At 36.1% G+C, this 11,972-nt stretch overlaps 1 pseudogene; it reads left to right on the plus strand.

The window, feature by feature from the left end:
• The first annotated feature begins 1,469 nt into the window (after positions 1-1,469).
• The window catches only part of LOC111347438 (fibroblast growth factor receptor homolog 1-like), a 60,904-nt pseudogene continuing 50,401 nt past the window's right edge, over positions 1,470-11,972 (plus strand).

Consider the following 11,972-nt stretch of genomic DNA (forward strand, 5'->3'; position numbering starts at 1 on the left):
TTCTGCTCTTCTGCTTGCCAGGCGAGCGGTGCTGCGACAGTTGTCTTTTTCATTGAGTTGCAAACTCGGGACAAAATCCTCAGGCCAAAAAACAGCGTAGTTTGCTTGTAATTTACATCTTTTCGTTCCTCTTGTGGTTGTTAGTGAATTCATTAATGTACGATTTACGTTTAATACAGGTTTTTCAGAACCTGTCTGGTTTTGCTAATATCGATAAGCTGGCATCAAAATGTATTGGGAAGTTGTGAGGCTCACAACGCCCCCATTCATTTTAATCCCGAGGTTTTCCAACCAGTTTCGATTGAAGTCCTTTCGTACTTTCAGTAACAAAGGGACCTCTGCATGATGCTAATACGAAAAGTTCATCGAGATCAGTGAACCATTTCTTGATACAGGGTAATCTTTTTTAATGTCTTTGTCCATTCTTATATTTTAGAAATATGTTAGAGCAACAGCGAACCTTTTTGACTTGACACAGCAGCCTCATCTAGACACCCTTAGGGTTGGGAGAATTCTAGAAAGAACAGGAGAAAAGTTCTCAGCACTGCGTAAAGATAAAAATGCTGATAACTTAGGAACTGAACAATACTTTCAAACAGACCTGCAGGTTGCTTCCCCATAGGAAAGCTTTGATTTTCGCGATCCAGACAATGATCAACGCGAGCATAAACAGGAGGTCTAAAAGTGAATTTCCTAAAACGCCTTCAAACCTCCTTAAACATAACAAAAAGTAAAGTTGACCGTATCAATCCCGGAAGTCTTCGAACAAAGACTTAAGTCAGCGACACACACAGCGACTTTACAAGCCGATCGAGGCAATTGGCGAAAGTCGCTATGTGTACGGTGGGATGATAGCGAGTTTCGTCGATCGCTGCGATCGGCGAATTTGTCATGACAGATATCGGAATTTTTATACGCCGATTACGACGGTCAAGTTCGACGCAATCGGTGAATAAAATCGCTAGGTATGTCCCCGGCTTTACTTCCGCTTTTCGCCCATTTTGATCCCTCAGGTTCTGCTCTGAGAATAATTACAACTATAAATTATTTTATGATCCGAAAGGAGACGGAGAAACTGAAAGAAGCGGAATCAAAATATTTCTTCTCGAGTAGGCTACAACTAAGGGCTCGTCATCTCAATCCTAATCCTTCAAAAAAGGAAAATTTCTAGACATAATTTTTCTATTTCATGAAGTAATTTTGCATATTTAGATTGAAAGGCTTCGTTAGGTTCTGGGCCGTTTTTAAAACAACTTATCAATCGGGCGTGTTAGTCCTTTTCTCTCTTCCTTTTCTTTTACCCACACATTCTTAAACCAATCAGAACCTTCATCTAAAACACCGTCATTATTCAATAGCCAATCAGTTCTCGTTTTATTTCTGTCCTCGCTAGCTTCTTCGTCGTTTATTTGTAGCGATTATTTTTCCATGTGGTGTACTCATCTTTAGGCACGAAGGATATTCCTAAAATGATTCGTCATTTGAAATTTGTCTTTATATGGATTTCACTCATACCTCAACTCACAGGTATCGCAATTAACCTACATTTGTACTCATATCTTTATTGTCTACTTTCCTTCTTTCGTATCAGAACTCGGATCATTGTAAGGCTTCATTTAGAGTAATTTCATATTGACCGCAGCAGATTGTTGAACCTTTTAGAATGTATACGGTGTTTTAATTCAAAATCAGAGGAAAGCCAATCTTGTTTCGCTGAAATCATAAGCATGAATCGTAGTATCATAACTACAATTTAAAATAATTTATTTCTCCTTCAGATGGCGGAAGTGTCACGTGGTATGAACCTGCTCCTGTTAGGACTACATCGAATCCAGCTGACGTGCTCCCTGTTTTCATTGTACCGGTTTATGAAGGGAAACCTGCTACACTGAACTGGAGCTACAGTCTGACGTTAGGTCTAGATCTTGGTGGAATAAGATTCAAAAATGTTCGCCTAGTCAAAATTAACTCAGATGGTTCAGCTGGTCCAGTTGGTGATAATTTTCCGAGATGGCTCAGCGTAAGCTCAACTATAGGAACAGTTTCTCTGTCTATCTCTGCAGTGACTGTTGCGGACGATAAGGCTAATGGAGAATTTAGCTGCGAGGTAGTGGATTCCAATCTTGATACTTGGAAACGAGCTATTCAAGTGCAAGTCTTAGTGTTGCTGACTTCTAGAGAGACACACGTCAACTTTAAAATATTGTTATCCGCATACGTCATTTTTAGTGTTAGAGTTTCTCAGCGAAAAAAACTTCGTTAATCCTCGCGGAGAATTCATATCATTAATTGGAGTTAATGTTACTAAATTTGTGCATGACACAATGGGCGATCAGATAACGGCTTATTAAACGACTATCTCGGTCTTTATATTGAGAGATTTTAGGTCGCTAACTCATTCTATATATTGTACGATTTTAATCCATTAACAAACGGCTTAAAATCTCCCAATAAATATAACACACTGAACGAAATGAAGTCGCTAGTTAACGGCCTAAGATCTCCCAATAAATATAACAGACTGAACGAAATTAAGCCGTTAGTTAACGGCCTAAAATCGTACAATAAATATAACAGACTGAACGAAGCTAAGCCGCTTAACCCTTGCGGAATGGATCTTGGAATTCCTAGGAATTCTTAAGAATTACTTGGAATAAGAGTTGTGAATTTTCACGGTAATTCAGACCGGGAATTCCCAAAAAGCCTAGAAATTCCAGAAAAAACCTAGAAATCTCAAAAAAACCTAGAAATTCCCAAAAATTCCACGTTCAGAAGCCAACAGGACTTGGAATTCCTAAGAATTCCAACTCAGAGCACCGATGACTTCCCTGAAATTACTGTGAATCTTAAAACTTGCTGGAAACTCCAAGGAATTTTTTAGGAATTTCTAGGAATGTTTAAGAATTACTGGGAATTTTAAGTATGCTTCAAGGCAACTAATATCAAATAAATACGTGCATTAACTCCCAAATATAAATTCAAGTAGTCAATGAAATTTATTTACATGCTTAAAGGATCCCTTCCAACCACAATACCCTGCGCGCCCAAACAGAAAAAATAATTAAGAAATAACTAGTCAAATAGAAAGAACAATAAATTTGGACCGCGATTGAGGAAATTCAAGACCTCAGCGAGGCAAATGTACTCGGATGAACGAGGATTTCTTTCCACTTCACGACTTGTCCAATACCGAATGGCAGAGAAAATGGCGGATTTCACATATCGCGCGCGCAATGTATTGTGGTTGGAAGGGATCCTTTAACTCAGGTTTACATGTTAATTGTTTGCTTTTGTATATTAACATCAGCATGTAGTAATATTAGGACGAAATTTCTTTTTCTTTTCTTGAAAACTTCGTAAAAATTATCCTCAATTACAGCTATTCATTTGAAATAGTCCTAGTAAATCAGTAAATTTGGTTTGACGAAAATTGTGAATGAAATCTGTTGATTCTTTTTCATGAAATGCAATAACTTGGGTTATGTTTATTGCAATTAATACTATCGGTCAAAAAATAGTCTTGAAAGAAGTCATTTAATTTGGGAAGATGATACAAATAAGATTTTATCTTTTCCTCCCTGAGTCAGGCTTTGACTTAATTTAATGTGGTTGTAACTACTTTGGATAAAACTCTAGTGTGTTAAAATTCAAATGTAAGCTGTCAAGCAGCATCTTCATGCTATGTTGTTCGTTTTTGTTGATTCTGCAAGTTGAAATTAGAGATTTCGTCTCAATTTTGACTGAGCCCTCTTGGGCGTGAAGGGCTTAATTACAGTTAGATAATTGATTTTTTGAAATTAAATTCTTGTTGTAACTGTAATAATTAATTGCAATGAAGTTATCCCTAACTGCTGACTAAGTATCTGTTTGTCTTTTTCTGCTGGGCTTGCAGCTTGCAAATTTCAAAACGCGACATAAACAATCCTGAAACCTTTAGCCTACTGATAGATTTATTTCATTGTAAAGCATAAGCTTAAGAAACTGTGGCATGCATGTGACCGATTCGATTCTCAGGTTTGATCACGTACCAAATATCGCAATTTGTACTCACCACGAACTTTCAGAATCCGTAGCTTTATAAATGGCCGCTCGACCCTTGTATCGGCCAGTCCATATCACTGTTACGTTGTCCCTTCTTTTAACTTCACGGCGCCAACGACTTGCTTCTCACTAATACAACACTCACACTATTCTCGTTCTCCCATTGAACAACGGTAAAATACATCTTTTGAGATGTCATATTAAGCAAAACAGTCGAGAAAAGAAATAACTTAATGCACGAGCGATCAACGGATGAAAAGTACATTCAAAGATGAGCGCCAAGTGGAATTATTACACTAAAAACAATACTGTTTCTGATATTAACTTAAATTGTAACTTGAACTTCATAACATGACTATAGATACCACTGACCTCTTAAAATCAAATCCATAATACCCATTTGGTATCCTCTGCCAAGACTTTGAATAGCTTATTCATGGAATTTTTTTCTAACACAACACCATCTACTTTCTTTGAAACCCATTAACATTCTAGTAAGAAATGAACCACCATCGTCCAGCTTGGTGATATCCGCATATACAATGTACTGCTAAGACCTTTTAAGAGTCTATTTCAACAACAGGGGTCTATAACAATAACAGAATATTCAAAATTGTTGACACAGAGGTTTCAATAAGAGGTTTTTACCATCTGAGAGTCCTATAAAACTAACCCCTTGCCTAATTGTAACCAGCTCTGAAAACATGAATAGTAAGTATTAAATAACAATGTCAGCTAAATAAAATTAGCCACTTTTCAACATACTGTAGCAAAAACTTGTAAAACTAGTTAGCTTTTGTCGTTTTGTTCATTGACATTGTTCATTTTGCTCATTGTGCTTAACTGGCTGCCAGAAATCGTTATTCAATTACCTCTGAAGTGGTTGGCATACAGGAATTTTACAAGTACCAACTGAAAACTAACCAACTCACTCAAGAAGTCCCAAAACTTCTTCCCTGCTGAGAAATCTGAAGGGTGCAGGTCCAATAAGTCTGTCCATGTCAGTTTGATAAACATTTTTCCATCCACTTTATTGTCCATGTGAAGAGGAATAGACAGGAGATTCTAATATGCAATGAAACAAACCATAAAATAAAAAAGAGCTGCACAATCATGACTCTTTACTCATAGAAGAGTCTAGCTTGGATGACTTACATTTATAACACTGCCCATCTCCCTCCTGTTTTGATATCTGCAATGCATGCGTGGTCACAAAGTTAGTCCCCTCCCCTCAGCAAACCCGGTAAGAAATGGACTAAATTAATTTTTTGGGTTGGGGGGGGAGGGTGGGCAGTCTCATCTCCTATCTCACCCCTGCCTCAGCGCCTCCACAAAATAAGAGAAAAATATTCTTGCCCTAACAGAAGACTGGAAAAACATGCCTTGCATGTGATCGCTAAAATGATTCAGGGACATTCAAAACCACTTAAACATAGCATTGTTGCACATGTTTAGTATTGAAATGGTAGATTATGTATATTTTTATCCTCTCAAAATTTTTCATCTGACTGTTTGGATTTCATAGTGCTGAAAATCTAGTGATCCAAAAATTATAGGAATCAAAAATTGCCTTCTAGAAAATTTACATAAAGCAGAATAATGATCACCGTCGACTAAACGATTGAGAAGTGAGTCCCTTTCTTGAGCAAAAGCATCAAAATAAACTATGAACAGCCGGGATCAAATCATATTGGAATGTAAAATTGCAAAAATTCAGTCAAAAACAATTCCATGTAAGCAGCCACAAGTTTTAACTCCGTGAACTATTAATTTAACGCATCTGCAACCAAAGCTTTTCGGAAAAAATCGATGAAGATGAGTGAATAATAAGCGCCAAACTTGGGCAGGAAATTAATGCCCTCCTGAGTGCGCAGAATTCATCGCCAAACAGAACCGCTAAAGAACATACCTTCAATAATGCGACACTGCTCTACAAGTAAACCTTTCCTCTTCAAAAAGTCTGACAATTCTTTGTTCGTAAACGCCTGTAATTCTTCCTTGCTTGTAAGAGATATTGACATTGCAACCTCCTCATCTTCCATCTTTCCGACTGTGCACACCAAACGTGCTCTACACTGTCACATGACCCTGTTACACGTCACTTTCGTCCAATGAAAGGGACGTATTTTTCTTGTAACTTAAAAGGTATCAATGTATGCAGAACGCAAAGAAAATGTCCTGGAATTGTGCTTTCTGTGTCTACTCGACTCTGTTGCTACATCTTCTGTTAACTCATATAAATAGTAGAAGATCTCTAATTCATAAGATTTTAATGTCTAGTAACAAGATAAATATTGTCTTGAAACTAGATCATTATTGGCACTAGTTTTAAGGTTTCTATGATCTACATTTTTTTTCAGATCTTAGTGGCTTAAAACTAGTTTTGCTATTCTTAGAATGGGACTAACAATCCTAGGTTCAAGACTAATATTCTTGAAATAAGGATTTCTACTTTAAGAGGGAAAGGAGAAAAAATCCCATGTGGAAGAAACAAAAAATATGCAGTAAGGGAAAAAACTCAAACTTTGGATTCACGTCAAGATAAATAAGAATAAATGGTAACTCATGTGATCAGAGGATTAAAAAATTTCCTCACAGTAATATTTATGTATTCATGATAACATTGTGGCAAAACAACTATCAAATAAACTGCAGTGTTATACAACGATTCTCAGCCCTTAAAAAAGGTGCAGCAACTTGCAAAGAGATTTGATAATTTTCTCAGGGGTGTTTGATATTGCCAATCAAATGCTGACATGTCCCTTGCCTTTTGTGCTACTCTATCATGATGATAAATGAATGGGAAAGCCTTCACCATTCCTAATGAGATGTGTTTTGTCAAAATTTCTCAGACTTTGGCAGTTAAAAGAAAAAAGGTGAATGACAATTTCTATTTCAACTCTTTAATTTTTCAACTTAAAAGCGGCTTAAGCATGCCACTGCAAAACTTAGTGAATGCCGATCAAGTGTGAGCAGCCCTAATCCCTTTTGGTGAGACTATTTGTCATTCCAGGTAGAAGGTCTTTACTTCTTGTGCCAGTCAGGCTTCTTTTTTACTTGGACTAGCTTCTCTCCTTTCTATCTTTCTCCATTTGCATTGTAGTTTTAAATGCAGAGAGAGAGCAAAGATCTCCACCAGCGACCAAAGTTAGCAGATGGTTATGTGATTGATATTCAAGGACCAGAATGTTTTGCCAGAAGAAATCCTTTCAGAAGTCATTTATGTTGACATGCTATAATTGGCTATTCACTCTAACTTTGAAAGGCTAAATAATTCAGTTCTAAAATGTTTTTGTAAATAACTTGTGTGCATTTAACATTTTCCGAAATTTTTAATGTTATAGTAATGCATGGTTAGTTTGACATGATAGAAAAAGAGCAAAATTGCATAGGGTTAGTCAATTTCACACAGTAACAATTTTGATGTCAAGTTTTAAGCCGCTTGAACTTGGTACAGCAATGCCCTCTGATGTTTCTGGTTGTGTGCCAGCAAGAAAGTTGCTTATGAGTGTAAACCACGAGCCCTTATCCAATTCAGAGAGATTTTTTGTCATTTCTCTCTGAGTTTCTCTTGCAATTTCTCTAATTTCTTGCTTTGTTTTATCTTTCTCCATTCATATTCTACTTTTACATGCAGATATTTAGCAAAGATCACGATATAGAATTGAGAGTAGGAGATGTTTTTTGCAATGAAATCAAGAACCAGGATGTTTTGCTGCAAAAAAAGAAAACTCTCAGGAGTGACTTATGTTGACAATATAACTGGCTACATTGTATTGACATTTTGCTGGCCTAAAGCCTCTAAAAATTCAAAAAATGTTTTTTTTAAATAGCTCCAGTGGGTCTCAATATTAATTTTCACAAAACTATTTCCTGGAAACTGTGGTTAAAATATTAATGCTCAGTTAAGGCTGAGAAAAGGATTCCAAGAAATTAGTTACCTTATGAAGACCAGTCCACCAAATTTTTTAAGGCAGACATTTGTGCATAGTGAAGCACTCATTTCTTGTATTAATTGCACAATCTTAATGTATGTGAATTTCATTTGCATGTAGAAGGTTTACAAGGAACATTTAGAATTGTAGCTAAAAATGTACATGCCTTTCAGTTATCCTTGAAGTTTACTTGTGATTGTTTTAATGCCCCAGTTCCAACAAACATCTCTGGATTTAATGGTAGTACAACAGTTCTTAAAGGCAACAACTTGCAGTTAACCTGCGTAGCAGTGGGTAGACCAGAACCAAACATCACCTGGACCAAAGAGGAGACGGGGAACCAAGGAAATACTGATGTGTTATCTAAAGGAAAGGTGCTGACCATAACAAAGATCAGCAGAAATGATTCAGGAACATTCAGCTGTACAGCATATAATGGTTTTGGTAAAGCAGAGAGCCAAACAGTTTACGTAAAGGTTACTTGTGAGTATGCATTGAAAAAAATTTGACTATTAAGTAAATGTTGTACAGAGATGCATTTTCCATTTATCTCTTATGTTGTAATGTGTACTGTCAATTACATGTACATGTATTGATGTTTAGCTAGGTACATCCCTGTAGGGCTCCCAATTAAATTTTTTTAAAAAATGTATTTTTGGGGACCTTTAATTGTGAAATGGTTTCCATAACCAAATTTGGTTGTGTTGCATGGTCGTTCTGATTTCTTGTTAATAGATTAGGCCCTCTTGAGATGCCATTCCATAAACTGACAGGCTTCATGTTTCATCAGGGTTTCCAAATACTTGAAAACAGTAGGAGTAGCTTGTGCTTTCATCAGTTTTCTGGTGTTTGGAAACCATGATGAAATGCTTGCCCATGTTTATGAAATATTACTTCTTGGTATTCATGTGATGTCCTCTGAATTAAAATATAAGGAATTATCAATCCTTTGGAGATAAAATAGTTTTTAGAACAGCTGAAGACTTATCTTTTCACAATTTTTCAGTTTAATGGGGTTTTTTTGTCTAGTGATAAAAGTAAGGTTGAATTTTCTTCACTTTTGCATGGCACAATATTATAATGACAGCCGAGAATGCTGTCACTCCGAGTAAAAAAGGTGACTTTTCTGATGAGGTTTTGTAATTTGAACAGTCCTTGTGAGAGACCCGTGGAGTACTCATGGAAATGTCTACAATCCCTTAGAAAACAACTACAAGCTTTTTGTAGCAAAACTCAATGACAAATGTTTTTGTTAGCTTTGGGCTGCCATATTTTTACCCCTCGTGGTGTCTCCATACCAATCCTTATAAATTGTAGTTAAACATTTCTTCAGATTTCTTCTGTATAATACATCGCACAGACCTGAATCATTGCAAGACTGTTTGAATAGTCATCTTATTTCATCTCTTTAATTATTGACTTTATTTGTTGAATGGTTTTGATGATGGTGATGTGAGTGTCACAGTGAAAACCAGCAATCCCTTTATAATTTTTTATAAAATAATGGAGTTACATGTAGTAGCTGGTAGGAGGATGAGAAAGGCGACGATGCTGCTAGAAATATGCAGGATATACTTGGAAGTAGTCCTTTGTCTAGAATTTTAGTTTTCACAAATTTCAATCTTATGCGGTGTAACTAAATGGAATCAACATGGTTTAATATAATTATTTGCTTGCCTCTGGTTGTGACGCATCCTGAAAATTAGAAATACCATCGAAACTTTTAAGAATAAAAAGCCTCCTGAAAACATATTCATGTTTTCATTGCTCGGAGAATAGAAGTATTCAGACAGCTTGTGTACTCTTTGAAGATTACAGACAGTGGTACCTTAAGCCTCCTAACACAACATTAACTTAATTTCAAGAGGGGTTTCCATCAACAGAAGTCAGCAAATACCTCCCAGCACAAAGTAGCTTAGGGGTTTCACTAAGCCACTGTCTGTGTTAGCAAATATGTTCAGTTGATGCTTATTTCAAAATATTAAACAATCCAGTTTAACATAATTATATGGTAAGGTCTGAACCCAAAAATTTGAAATCACATCTCAATAGTTTACCGAGTGTCAATCTGAAAAGGTTTTTTGTTTATACATAGACAGGTAAAAACGAGCGATATAATATCCTGACATTTCGGCGACTTCATGACGCCATTATCAAGGGTACAAATGAAAATAAAATGAACAAATGCGAGTTCAAGAGTTACAGCTAATTTGCATAGGGGGGGTGCATAGGACCTCCCCTATGCGAATTACTTGTAACTCTTGAACTCACTTTTGTTAATTTTCTTTTCATTTGTACCCTTGATAATGGCTTCATGAAGTCGCCATAACGTCAGGATATTATATCGCTCATTTTTACCTGTCTATGTATTACTAAATCTTTGTTAATACGTTTTTTGTTTAATTCTTGAATATTATGAAAATTTAATTACCAATAATATATTAAACATGCATCACTCTATGAATAGTCAGGAGATCATCCAGTTAACATCCAGACAAAAGCAGTTTACATACAATTGGAATCACACTATAAAGAACTTTTTGCAAACCCATGTAAATCAGCCCAACTACATAACATCAGACTAGAACAAGAATAACCTTTTGTTTGTATTGTACTGGTATGATTGGACCCCATTGGGTTTGAAGGCAATTCACTCAGATGCATCTTTTTGTAGATGTTGTTTGTTAATCTGATTTGTTATTTTCCATTTTGATTTACAGATCCAGCCAAGATTCTTACCAGTAAATTTCAAGCTGAGTATATCGTTGGTTTGAACCAAAGTGTCACTCTTAACTGTACAGCAGAAGGGAAACCTCCGCCTACAAATGCTTGGACTCCATGTGGATCAGGACAAGTTTGTGACAAGAGTACACTTGATCTTTTAAATGTCTGTAATGATGTGAACTATACCTGTGAAGTGGCCAATATACATGGAAATGATTCAAAAACTGCCAATGTTTGTAAGTTATATTGCATGTAGTCATGAATGAATTATGCAGTTGTACTGTTAAGCTTGATACATGCACCAATGTGACATTTTTTGGTTGGGTTCTCAGAGTTGAACTGGGGGTTAGCCTGTGAGGTTGCAGAGGCCCAAATCATGCTTCCACTTTTTCTTGGTGCATATTTATCTGTTTTTGAATGATTGCATCTGAGTAAAATATTGATGATTCTATCACATGTAAAAATACAATGAAAGCATTGCAGTAATTTTAACTTCAGGTGCTTTATGGCTGTGAGTATCATAAGTAGGGCAAACAGCTATAACCCCAGGGTTTCTGAGACACTGCAAAAACTATAATTGTGTTGGATTTTTATTTTGGGGGGGGATTACACTGTAGAATGTTGTTTTCTTTCATCTTCTATTCATTGCATGCTGAGAAGCTTTTTTACATCGATTTCACAATGCTTTCAAAAGCTAGAGCAGGAGAATGACATCTTGTTACCTCTCGACATTTACCCGATGATCTACTTATAGTTTGTAAGTAGAAGATTAGTCTGATATGAGTGACTGTGTAACCCTAAATTGTTTCACTTAAATTAAAGAGATTTTTTGAAACTTTAGTCTGACTGTCACTCTTGTTAATGCTGAAGAGAAAAGGCCAATTAATGGAGTATGTGTATTTGATTAACAATATCACAAACTGTCATTGGTAAACAACTACTACATTCCACCAATGAAAATAATGATTAGGAGTTAACTAGTGCCCAGGATCACATAAGCTATGGTAAAAATACTAGTTGTTCTTATAACAAGTGGTATACCAATACAGAAAGCAACAGACTCCTCAATTGTCTGGTAAAATAAGGTGAAATAACCTCAGAAGGGGCTCAAAGTTTCCAGAAATCCCATTTTGCTAAAGGAATACTGGTATCAATAAAAATTTTTAGTAAGTCTTTTAACAATGATTTTTCTCCTACTTTTCAGACATTGGAGGAGATGTGATTAACACAACAATTATCCTCAAAACTGACTCTTGTAAAGATGGACTAAAC

This window comes from Stylophora pistillata, chromosome 7 (assembly GCF_964205215.1).
Source record: "Stylophora pistillata chromosome 7, jaStyPist1.2, whole genome shotgun sequence".
Taxonomy (NCBI): domain Eukaryota; kingdom Metazoa; phylum Cnidaria; class Anthozoa; order Scleractinia; family Pocilloporidae; genus Stylophora; species Stylophora pistillata.